The 13,140-nt window shown below is 44.9% G+C and overlaps 2 protein-coding genes across 2 annotated transcripts in view; both read left to right on the top strand.

The window, feature by feature from the left end:
• The window catches only part of LOC144762159 (zinc finger BED domain-containing protein 5-like), an 87,340-nt gene extending 81,592 nt beyond the window's left edge, over window positions 1-5,748 (top strand). The window contains exon 6 of the transcript XR_013596059.1: window positions 5,452-5,748. The gene's annotated coding sequence lies outside the window, so the exon portion shown is untranslated. The remainder of the gene's footprint in view (window positions 1-5,451) is intronic.
• LOC144762158 (zinc finger BED domain-containing protein 5-like) overlaps window positions 1-13,140 on the top strand; it is a 237,153-nt gene that overhangs the window by 26,989 nt on the left and 197,024 nt on the right. The gene's annotated exons all lie outside the window — the stretch shown is intronic.

Genomic DNA, 13,140 nt, shown 5'->3' with positions numbered 1-13,140 from the left:
GGGCAGGCACAGTGAGTGCTGAGAAGCCGGACTACCAGTGTGCTCATTATTTTGACTCTGCCTCCTTAGTTTTTTTTCTATCCAGCCATGAAGTGAAGGCACCTCAGCAAGTTAACTCCAGCACATATTTCTGCGTGCAACAAGAAGTATCTGGGGTCTGATTCCAGTCGGGGCGAGTTAGACGTTTATCCTTTTTTCACCAACAAAGTCAGTTTGAAATGGACAGTAAAATAAATAAAACACACTGCACGCCTTCTGCTGTGGGCTCAGAGACTAGAATGGACAGGGAAGGAAGGCCCGGCAGAAGAGCTGTTATGTCTGATGCTTGTGGATGGCTGACGCTTGTGGATGTCTGATGCCTGATGTTTGTGGATGCCTGATGCCTGACGCTTGTGGATGCCTGACGCTTGTGCATGCCAGACGCTTGTGCATGCCAGACGCTTGTGCATGCCTGACGCTTGTGCATGCCAGACCCTTTTTGGATGCCAGACCCTTTTTGGATGCCAGACCCTTTTTGGATGCCTGACGCTTGTGGATGTCTGATGGGTGATGCTTGTGGATGCCTGACGCTTGTGGATGTCTGATGGGTGATGCTTGTGGATGCCTGACGCTTGTGGATGTCTGATGGGTGATGCTTGTGGATGCCTGATGCTTGTGGGTGCCTGACGCTTGTGGGTGCCTGACGCTTGTGGATGCCTGACGCTTGTGGATGCCTGACGCTTGTGGATGCCTGGTGCTTGTGGATGCCTGACGCTTGTGGATGCCTGACGCTTGTGGATGCCTGACGCTTGTGGATGCCTGACGCTTGTGGATGCCTGACGCTTGTGGATGCCTGACGCCTGTGGATGCCCGACGCCTGTGGATGCCCGACGCCTGTGGATGCCTGACGCCTGTGGATGCCTGACGCATGATGCTTGTGGATGTCTGTTGCTTGTGGATGCCTGACGCTTGTGGATGCTTGTGGATGCCTGACGCCTGTGGACGCCTGATGCTTGTGGATGTCTGTTGCTTGTGGATATCTGTTGCTTGTGGATATCTGTTGCTTGTGGATATCTGTTGCTTGTGGATATCTGTTGCTTGTGGATGCCTGATGCTTGTGTATGTCTGATGCCTGATGCTTGTGGATATCTGTTGCTTGTGGATGCTTGTGTATGTCTGATGCCTGACGCTTGTGGATGCTTAACGCATGTGGATGTCTGTTGCTTGTGGATGCCTGATGCTTGTGGATGCCTGATGCCTGATGCTTGTGGATGTCTGATGCCTGATGCTTGTGGATGTCGGATGCCTGACGCTTGTGGACGCCTGACGCTTGTGGACGCCTGACGCTTGTGGACGCCTGACACTTATGGTTGTCTGATGCCTGACGCTTGTGGTTGTCTGATGCCTGACGCTTGTGGATGTCTGATGCCTGATGCTTGTGGATGTCTGATGCCTGACGCTTGTGGTTGTCTGATGCCTGACGCTTGTGGATGTTTGATGCCTGACGCTTGTGGATGTCTGATGCCTGACGCTTGTGAATGCCTGACGCTTGTGAATGCCTGGCGCCTGACGCTTGTGCATGCCTGGCGCTTGTGCATGACTGGTTCACTTTTTTTGGGAGACTCCGGCAATAATCTCAAGTATTCCCGATTTTGAATGAAACAGCTGGATAGTGTTGTTTTTGTGTTTCAAATTAAAGAATTCATTGAACTCAGTGAAAACACAGCATTCAGTGATACCTCAATGTAAAATGACCTCAGAAGAAAGAAAACCACAGGTGCCGAATCAATGAACAGCCCTAAACCAAGAATTCAACCCGGTGATGAGCTGCCTGGAAAAGACTCTTCATCTTTCAGGGTACAGTAAATCTCAGAGCGGCGCATTCTCCTCTGGGAGGTTTTATCTAATTATAGGGCAAGCAATGCGGTGTTTAGAGAGGGGCCGGGAGAGCCCAGCCTGTGTTTAGCCAGGTAGTTTGCATGACAATTTCCCCTGTGTGTGGTTTGGGGGATTAGCCTGAGTGTGAATAGTAAAGGGACCCCCAGCACTGCCTTGCCTCATGCTGGGAGCAGGAATGAGGAACTGCGTGATTTAATCAGGAATGCTAATGCAAGGATTCCGAGGAGCAACCAGCTCACAGCGGCAATGCTTTCACGAAGAATGTACCTCTGCGGCATCCGGTCCTGCATCCTGTTTGGCTGCTTCGCTATCAGAGAGATTCATTTTTTAATTTTTTTATTATTGCCCCATAGGGTGGAGCAGGGCTGCAGCACACCAGGCTCTGGTTCCGGGGGACAGAAGGGGCCCGTGAGGGGCCCTCGCTTAAGGACTCAGGCCGCCCGTCACCTCTGAGTCCGTATGTGGCCCCGCACAGGCAGCGCAGCGGGTTGTGTGCTGGCTGCATGGTGTGTACATTAGTTCGCCTCACCCTTGCACCGAGGGGAGCTGGGGGCTCGGCGTGCAGCTCGTGCGTGCCCGACTCCATTGTTCCTCTGGGTGCAGCAGTTATTGCCCGCGCCCCACACTTCTCGGGCATAAAACACCCCGACCCTTCTCGCCACAGACGCGCCTGGTATGCCCCTGGTCCTATGCTGCTCACACTGTGTGGCGCAGCTGTCATGGCCCTCTCGTCAGAGGCTTGACATATGGTGACCATGCTGCCTGGGGTTACAGCCAGGCCTCCACCCCACATGCATGCATGGCTGTGTGTCTGTCCTTTAGAGTGTCGCTGCCGCCGCCCGCCAGATTTCCCTGACAGCCATGACCTCGCCCAGATCTGTTTAACAGCCATGATCCCCCACGCTACAATTACGTCCTGTGTTAACCATGGCCTGACGCCTGCTCTGCTCGAGCTCACGGGTCTCCCCCTTTCCACCAGCCCCAGCTCCGAAGGGCCAGTCAGTTCATGCGCTGCGCTTTCTGTTTATCACTTGCCTGTATTCCCACTAAGAGCGTAATCACTTGACAGACAAAATGCGTGTCACCCCCCCCAGATTTGTCTTATTGCGCCTTTAAGATAAAGGGTAGCCGCTGCACGCCCATTAAGACAAAGTAAGTCTCTTTAAAGTTCACATTCACATTGTAAGGATTTGGCTCCATCAAGTGGCCAAATGGTGCAACAACGGGGCAACAAATATGCAAATCAGTGACACTCGGTTTAAACCGAGTCAGCTGATTTTGATCCGGTAGTGTACTATCGGTCAGAGTCGGTTTTAAACCAATTCCAGACAGCCTACATATAAGCCATACATTGATTTATTAATATAGGATTTTGGATGAATTCTGCATTGTTTGCTAGAGTGAGATCTAATTTTGCTTCACCTCTCTCTTAAAGATTCACTCAAATATTGTCATCTAAGTGTTCAGGCTAGTCCTATGAGAGCAACTGTTTGTTGCCACTCTGGAAACCAAAACCAGTGATCGGAGGGCAGAGGCCCTGCAGATGGCACATGAGGTGGGGGAGCCCAGTTGGTGCACAGGCGGGTCAGCGAAGTGACAAGCACCACTAACCACAAAAAAGGTAACGAGGCACTGAATAACACATGATCTACTCTTTGTATCTGGCAGGAACAACAAGGCTTAAATGCCCTGGTTCCAAAATGTAGAATTAGTGCTGAAACTGTCTTCAAGAGGACCTGCGATGGATGCCGCTTTTGCCTCCCGTACGCTGGAGGCGGCACATGGGTCACGCTGCAGCGGTAAATGTCCTCCTGTAGATAGTGAAGCACGGTACGGTCATACTGCGCTGGGGCGCACACTCGTTGACCTCTCAGCACTGCTCCACACTTCAGGGAGGACGCTTTCCATTAGCTGTGTTTTCTGATGACGTGTCGCGATGGCCCCGTCCAACAATGGAACTCCTTTAGATCCCAACAGACTCTTCCAATATCTCACTGGAATTGAAGCCAGGCCACGCAGACACTTTCACAATACAACAGCCAGGAATGTACTTTTCTGTAAAAAAAACAAAAACTCCTTCCTCCTAATTTATCAAAAATGCGACTCACTGAAGAACAAGGGCTTCATTCGGTAAACAGCTGTTACGACTTTTTTACTTCGCGATACCATTACATCGCATCCATTACCACGCATGCATTTTACATCTTGAAGTCATTACTACGGTAAATGACCATAGGTTTAAAAAAAGATTAGAAGGTCCTCGTCGTTGTAAGGAAACAGAGGCTGATCCGTTTCCTCACAACGACATGCACTGCCCCTCAGATGACGTGAAGCAGGAGAGAGGAACCATGAGGAGAGAGAGGTAAGGGGGATTGGCATGGGGTGGGAGTTACTTTTCTAGGGTTTAGGGTAGTGCAGTGGTTTGAGTAGTGTAGGGGGTCGTGTTGGGGGTAGATTTAGGGTTTAGGTTAGTGCAGTGGTATTTGGGTAGTGTAGGGGTCATGCTGGGGGTAGCGTTTTAGGGTAGTGCACTGGTGTTTGGGTAGTGTAGGGGGTAGAAAAAGTCTCGTCAGTCAGCTTGATCGAGTACAATCGTTGTACCCGATCAACGTGTCTCTTTCTGAATCTACACGCGGTGCGCTGTCCCGCTTTTCTAATCTACCGAGAGAAACTCCCAGTGCATTGTCACGGTTAATCCACAAAAGGATTCTACAACGCTTCGGCTGTGGCGTAAAATTAATTGAGCCCCTCTGGCTTACCTACATACCCCATTGGATTGACAGCCTGTCCTCACATTGAGTACCTGAACATGTCCTCATGTGAGTAAACCCTTTTCCTCTATTATTCACGTGTGGCACATCATTTTCACAAGGCTGTGTAATCATAAATTCAGATGTCCCATCAATAGTTCTGAAGGGACCCCACATTGTTTTGAAGGTCGAAACGCCATCGACAAACAGAAGAAGGAAACCATTTTCCCAGCACATATCATTGTATATAGCTGCTGTTCACATGGAATAATTTTGATAATGGTAGACTTGTACAAACTGTGGAAACCTTGTATATAATATTCACATTGTCACTTAGGTTTAGGTTCCCTTTGTCACTTGGGACACTATGCACAAATGTTGTTTTGATGTATAATGTTTACTCCTAACTTTATTGTTTAAAAAAGATACTACTCTGGAATCGGTGTGTTAGTAGTTCCTTCGTGCTCTGCCAATATCTAACCCTCTATATTACGACCTCTAACCTCATAGTATATCATTCCACAGGAACCACTGTTTTTTCTGTATAAAAAGACCCGGACATGTTGAACTATGTTTGAATTCCTGATCTATCAAAGTTTATTAGTGCATGTTATCTGAAAAAGAAACCAACAAAGACTATGCAGAAGTACATCATATTACTTCTATTCCTGGTACAGTTAAAATGTTTTCAAGGTTGTGTTTAGCTCAGCTCAGCTTTTCACTCACTGTCTATTACTATTTGTGTTTTACCTATAATATAATTGTTTCATTACGTTGATGTTAATGGAATTCTAATTGTGGGTACTTTTTTTCCATCTAACAGGTGCTTAACATACAAGAAGTAAGAAAGATGTGATTGTTTTTTGAAAATCGATTTGACATTAAAAACCAGCTGTCCAGAGCATTATCTTCCCATGTCAGCTAACTTCTTTGCAAAGAAATAAATAAGTCTTGAAATAAGCACTTGCATACCACAGAATCCAATTGCAACTTGATGGAATGAATACCAGAAAAAAGTCTACCTTGATATGTTCACCTATGAAAGAAGGTGAATCAGTGTTACGGATATGAAAATTTTATAATGTAACGAATCTCATAATGTGTACACCATTACCTTATGCTAAAGTGCAATATATATATACTTAATGGATTAACGGTTTACCTCTTAAGGAAACTGAATCAATGGAATGGTTACATAAGAGGCCATGCGGTTGATACATATGAGAATACAGTTGCGAGTACAGCATCAGCCTTTATAAAGTCTTTCAGTGTAAAGATACTGTTAACACTACAACAGAAAAGTCAGCGTAGGGATTTGAACCGCTGATGAGGCAGCTTTAACATGCAGTCTGTTAAAACATCTGTTCATTGGGATTTGCACTGAGTGATCAAAAGAACACACTGCAGAAACCATGCAAATAATATTATTGTGCAAACTATTTGAACGTAGGTGGGTGCACATTATGGCTACACTTTACAGATGCACAGAATGTCATAAGACGTTTATAACAAAGATGTGTTTAATAGAGCATCAGGTAACCCATACTGGGGAGCGACCATATAAATGTAGTGAATGCAATAAGACTTTCAAAACAAAAGGACAGATAATACAACATCAGATAACCCATAATGGTGAAAGACCATTTATATGTATAGAATGCGAAAGGGCTTTCAAATCAAAAGCAGTACTAACAAGACATTGGAGCACCCACTCTGAAGAAAGGCCATACAAATGTACAGAATGTGACAAGACTTTTAGAACAAAGGGACGGATAATGGTACATCAGAGAACCCACAATATTGAACAACCATATAAATGCACTGAATGTGACATGGCCTTTAAAGCAAAAGAACATGTAATATGCCATCAGAGAATCCACTCTGGGAAAGACCGTATAAATGTACTGTTGGACTTGGCCCTTCTGGCCAGTTCACCCCTAAACTTTTTGCTTATGAATGTGAATTGGTGGTAGGGATTTTTGGTTTCTGCGCACTTTTTCCCTGTGTCCCAGGGTAAAGTGCATGCGTGTAGTGAGGCTGGCCTACCCTCCCATAGGAATGCATGGGGAATGTGTGTGACCATGTTAGTTCCTGATGCGTGGGGAGTGCAGGTGCGAGTTTGGTATGTGCGGACTCGTGTGATTAAATGCTGCGCAATAATGTATGCGGCGTGATTGTGTCTAGTGTGGAAGTACCACTTCTAGAAGTTGGCATGTTTGTGTAATTTGTGTCTGGCTTGTGATCGGCTGGAGCTGGCTGGTGAGCCTGGCTCCATAAGTCATGATGGGTCTGCCCCGGTGGTGAGTGTTGAGATTAGCATGCTGAAGTGAGGGAGTGGTGCACCTGGGACCTGAATAGGGCTGGGCTTTCCCCACGCAATGCTGGCTCCGCCCCCTGTGGTGCGACTGATGACCGTAGCCTGGCCAGTGAATAGGAACAAAATGGGCGTGAGCCAGCAAAGTCGCAGAGGACAGCCTTTTCCACCTTCATAGTGACTCCCGGGCGTGGGGAAAAATGGATGCAGGGGCAGGTTGGGGGTGTTCAGAAATGAATGGAGAATTCACAACCAAAAGAGGGAGAGGAGACGCCAACAAGCTTCAAGCACAGAACTATGGAACACTGTAACCTTTCTCAAAACTCCACAGACTTGCTGGACAGCCTATAAATGCAAAAGAAACACAGAAAATACTCAATAGTCAGTGGCTAAATGGGGCTGACCCAAAGGCCTACCTCTCTGCACTAATAAGTAAAATATTGGTAGTATCTGATTTCCCTAGACAGGCAAACGTGTGTAGCAAGACCTAACACTGTACTCTACAAAAACAATCTATCTTTATATAAAATAAAATGCCCTCTCGGGAAGTTCAGTTCCCTGTAGTCTGTCCATAAGCTTCCCTTTGGCCTTTTCACCTGCAACACCCATCATGCATCACACAGTATAGGTCTATCTTCACGGGAAACAACCTTTACAACGCAACTTTTACAACGCACTACCATTACAACGAAACTTTTACAACGCAACACCTATTACATCGCATGCCATTACAACGCAACCATTACAAAGCATGACACTACAACGCATACCATTACAACGCATAACATTACAACGCATAGTACCCTTACACTATCCAACACTTACCCTACTGTTGCACCCCATGGAGTTAGAATAGTAATTTTTACCCCTACACTATCCAACACTTACCCTACTGTGGCACCCCCCTGGAGTTTGTCGTGTATTTCTATAGGTTCTGAATCAGTCCCCCTATTCCTGACCCTATTCTGGTTAAACTAACTATCAAGTTAACTAACAGTCAGCCCATGAGGCAAGAAAACCCCCCATGATGCAGATACCGTTATCTGACGCAGTCACACTACGGCACAGGAACGTGTTATCTGATTAGGTCATAACGCTTGAGATCTAATTAGACAAGCGACATTCCTCCAGCCCCTGATAAGGCATACGACGTTCTCATAACAAATCAAACCTATGACAACCTGGATAATCCGTGCGGCCATTGTTTTGATTTCACAGAGAACTTTAGTAAAGAATGTGCTAACGAGCAAGTCGTATGACATCTTTATTGACGTATCTATGTCCATCCTTACGTCAATCTCGGCACCTTTAAGGTATAAATATTGCCGACCTTGCCCTATGCAAACACACGCGTGGTGACAAGACGGAGCAGCCATACTTGCCGAAGCCGAGAGCAGAAGCAGACCCCGCTGGCAGCAGCCCCGCCTTCCTGACGCGCTGAGAGACGCGCTGCTATCTCAAGCCGAGAGACCCAGCACCGGCGCTTCTGGGCAGCCCTCGCAGGCAGCCTGGAATATCAAGAGCAGAGAAAGAGATACCATTCCTCATTCATCCTAACTTCCAGGTACAGAACTGAATAACCCCTCACAGAGAATTCTTTAGTTGTTCACTTGGCAAAAACAAACTTAACTTAAACTGTAACTTTCTATTCCCGCCCACGCATTAGACTTAGGTCAGGTACACGGGGTAGGCGTATTTAGAAACACCAGTTGAGTACGTTTAGTCAAATGTATATGTGTATGTAAATATATTTTAATCATTTTAAACATCATATGGCTCAGAAACCATATCAATGTTTTTACAGTATTATTTTATACTATTGCTTTAATGTATGCACTTTACTTAACTATAAGTATTGCAATAATATCGATCCATTTCTCTTGTACGAGAAAAGAGACTGATCAATAAATAACATCTTTTATTGAACACGCCTGTCTCTTCCTTTTCTCTACATTCTGATGAGACTAAGAATGCACGTACTGACTGAGTAAAATAATTGCCTTGTGCTCACACGACTCTTGAGATTGACTCTTGATTAGGGGAGAGCAAAGTTGTCATGTTCTATGGTTGTCAGAAACTAAATCCCTTCTTGTCTAATCAGGGGAATTAATTCCTTCCTTGAACATTCGAGAAAGTTTCTAGCGAACTCTGAGCTTAGCTGGCAAACCCAAAAATTAAGTCTAGCATCGACAGTAGTAGACCTAGTTAACGTCTGGCCTAGGCCTTTACTACTGTAGGTACTATTCCAATGCGCAGAGCCTATTGGGAAGATAGGAGCTACACTACATGGCGCCCAACGCGTTTGGAAAGGGCGATAAAACTAACGTAAGACATTTAGAGTAACTCAGTCGTGCTTTCTCACTCAGACCCCTTTTCCCAAATACTCCAAAGACGTCTGGAGTGGGTGAAAGGTTATATCCTCCAAAACCTCGCAGGAGGAAACTCCTATGTATGGTTCTTGGTATAGTCAACGTTGAAGGATAAACAGTTCCAAAATATTGTGCATCTAATCTTTGTTCCATAAAGAAACCTGATCTGCAAACAAACATAATACCATCCTGTCTGTAAAATGGCAGAGAGTGATGACGAAAGAGAGGCAGTTAGATTAGCAACTGAACTCGCAGATGCTGATGCTACCATGCAAGCAGCAGACGCGGATATAATACTCATTCCGGTCATCAAAAGAAGATCTATAACTCTAAAACTTATAGAAAATGGACTGACACCTAGAGGTGGCACAGTCATATTCGTAATTGAGGCACACGAATATCGGCAGACAGAGGTATACTATTCATGGATACATTTTCCAGCAGCAAATGCTGTAACAAAGTACTTCCACTATTACAAAATAGAGGAACCTCCTAATGAGTACACTCCTTTCGAGGAGGTGGAAGTACCACTCAAATTCCAAGAGCATTTGCTCTTATTTGATGGCGCCCTAAAACATAACAATCACATTACAAGGCTCGGTCCTTTAGGAAGACCAGGAGCAACGTGGCCGGTCTTAGCCGGATACACACCACATCCAGACATCGAAAGAATGCCTGCAGCAGAGCTGTTAATACAGCTAAAACAACTACTAAAAATTCATAGACAATTAGTTCAGTATGTAATGCGGACTTCAACAATTCAGCCAGCGATTAAACTTCCACAGCTGACCCCTCACCAGGGGAACACAAATAAAATTACACCACAGAACATCCAATCCTGCCTAGGTAAAGTTCCAGCTAAACGGGAACAGATACCATTCTGGTTGGCACAGAAAATCACCCAAATAGAGGCGGTGTTTCCTGACACCACCCCGCTGGAAAAACACAGGATTCTGACTATATGTCTCCCAATGGGAATCGCACCACACATTGAGGACTGTGACACTTGGGGTACAGTCTTTGCTTCCATCTACACAAAAACGCACGGTGTTCCATCCATTTCGGTAATACCAGATGTGCTAAAACAAATTCAAGATGAATACGGTCCAGAACCTGCTTTAACTCTTGGTATGAAATTACTGAAAGACTTCAAGCAGGTCTCGGCTATATTACTAGCCAACATAAAAGGTGAAGCAGCAAACGTGGCGATCCGCCAGAGGTTAAAAGAGACAGATATAGCAGACCAACCAGCTGAAATTGCCAGAATCATAGAAAAATCCTATGAAGAACTAGGCAGAGATAGTCTAGGTGGAATACCAGTAAAACCGCAACTGACTACAAGTCCAGAAAAAATATTTTTTAATAATAATAATTCACCAAAAAAGAACTGGGATGGAAACAAACAATCCAATCCTAAAGAAAAGAAATTCCAGTCCCGAGGAAGGTCTCCTAGGCGAAGAGAGAAATCTCCAAACCAAAGACAAAGGTCACCGCAGAGTGACCCCTCCGGGAATAGATATAACCTTAGAAATAGGGATAATATTAAAAAACCTGATAGATATCAAGACATTGATACACGTCCCTCTCAATCTTTTCAGAATTCCTCGCAGAAATCGGAAAGAAGAGGACGATCAGAAGAGCACGCCAAGTCCAAAGACAAGGAACCTGCTCAACAAAAAAAGAAATTACAATTTCCAAAAAAGAAGGTAGCCAGTATCAAGGTAGTTAAAAATGCCGAGAATACTGAGGACACAACTGAAAAACGGAGAGTGGGCTCAGACAATGCTAGACAGCGCAGCAGAGGTGAGCATAGCTCGCAAAGTCCTTATGAATCATCTGGAGACAGTGGACACGAATGAATACCTTCAAGTGGAAACTGCAGACACCAGAGTTAGCAAGCCCCACAAGATATACGAGATAACATTACGTATAGAGGGAGATAAGACTAGGAAAATAAGGGGACTATTTTGGGATAACCTCTCAAAGGGTTATGACATCCTTCTAGCTGAAAAAGACTGGCCACCAGAGTTTGTCAGGGAATGCCCTCATGGCGAAGAAGTAATTATGCCTGCCTTCTCGAATCAAATACCGATTCATAAAAAATACACACTTGCTAGAAAGTGGGCAGTGGCCTTAGCACCTGCTTTATATAAAAATCATGTAGGATGGGATGAGGACTCCCCTCCTCACAAAATCCAGTTAAAATCACAACCTACTGCACAAAGACAGTACCCAATTAAGCAAGAAGCTAAAAAACAAGTAAATGAAATACTAGATTAGCTAGAATACCAGGGGGTGATTGAAACTTGCACCTCACAAATGAACAATCCTTTGTTTCCGGTCTCCAAACCAGACAATTCATATCGTCTAGTTTTGATTACCGACACCTTAACACATGTTGCAAAACCTTTGCAGTGCAAAACTCACACAGTGCTGCACTAATGAATAACATAGTGCGCAAAAAATACAAAACAACCTTGGACATCTCCAATGGATTCTTTTGTCAAAACATAGCACCAGAGAGCAGATACTTAACTGCATTCTCAGTAAATGGCACTCAAAAACAATTCTGTCGGTTAGCCCAGGGGTACAAGAACAGCCCGGGGGTATTCTCAGCGAGAGTAACAGAATTACTACAACTATATGATGATGAAGCATTATCTTATGTCGATGACATTTACTTAACAGATGATGACTTGGATACTCACTTGAAAAGAGTGAACACCATAATACTTGGGTTCGCTGCAGAGGGTTACAAATTCAACTTTAAAAAATCCAGAATTGCCCGTCTGACAGTCTTGTACGTGGGATATGAATTATCAAGTATAGCCTGGTTGACAATTTTCTAAGAACTAGAAGAATTAAAAAATCTAAAATATGAAAAGACGTATCCACTGCCAATCGACATTCTGCCTCTACGACATTACGCCTGTGTAATCTATACAGACGGACATGCTCAACCCTCCGTTTGGGGAGAACATGCATACAATCCCACATGTGAGATTACAAAAGAAGTGTGGCGCGGAGGTAAACTAAGACCTCTATTAACAAAATCACACTCAGTAGAAACTAATTCAGAACTACAAACTGAAATAATAGCTTTAAAAATGGCGCTAGATAATGCGGATCGCGAATTCCCGACACTTATAGTGTCAGATTCATATTACTGCGTCAAAGCATATAACAAGGATTTGCAGACATGGATTCAGAACGGTTACAAAGATGACACAGATGCACCAATAAAGCAGAGACTGCTCTGGGAACAAGTAGCTCTTTTGAAAAAAGAACTACCAAAGACTCACGTGACTCACTCACTGAGTCATCAGCGTGATGGCGTTCACGTTGTGGGGAATTCATTGGCTGAAACAGCCGCAGCGGCAGCCACTAAATCGGCTCCCGTAGATCGAAAAAAGCGTACATTAAAATACATTGACGGTGAAACAATGCTGGCGGTGAAAACGTCATCAAAAGGCGACTGCTCAGCGTTACCGATCAACTATCCACTCAATTATACATACATAATCGATGCAAACTCCGTCCCTTTTGCTCGAATCCCTGGAGTGGGGGATAGAGTGATTCCAAACATGGACAGGAGAAACTTGTTAATCGCAGACGCACACATGGGCGAGGGTCTCAGACACCTTAAATTAAAAGATTCTCTGGAAGAATTACAATCACGGTACTGGTGGCCAGGCATGAGCCTGCACTACACCATGTTTGTAAAAAACTGCCCAAACTGCAACAGAGATCGCAGTGGGGAGAGAAGCTGTTTAATACCTCGTCGTATCAAGGCAGATAATATTGCCAGCAAAAAGAATGGCTTGCGATT

This window comes from Lissotriton helveticus, chromosome 6 (assembly GCF_964261635.1).
Source record: "Lissotriton helveticus chromosome 6, aLisHel1.1, whole genome shotgun sequence".
Taxonomy (NCBI): domain Eukaryota; kingdom Metazoa; phylum Chordata; class Amphibia; order Caudata; family Salamandridae; genus Lissotriton; species Lissotriton helveticus.
This window is presented reverse-complemented; position numbering and strand designations above follow the sequence as displayed.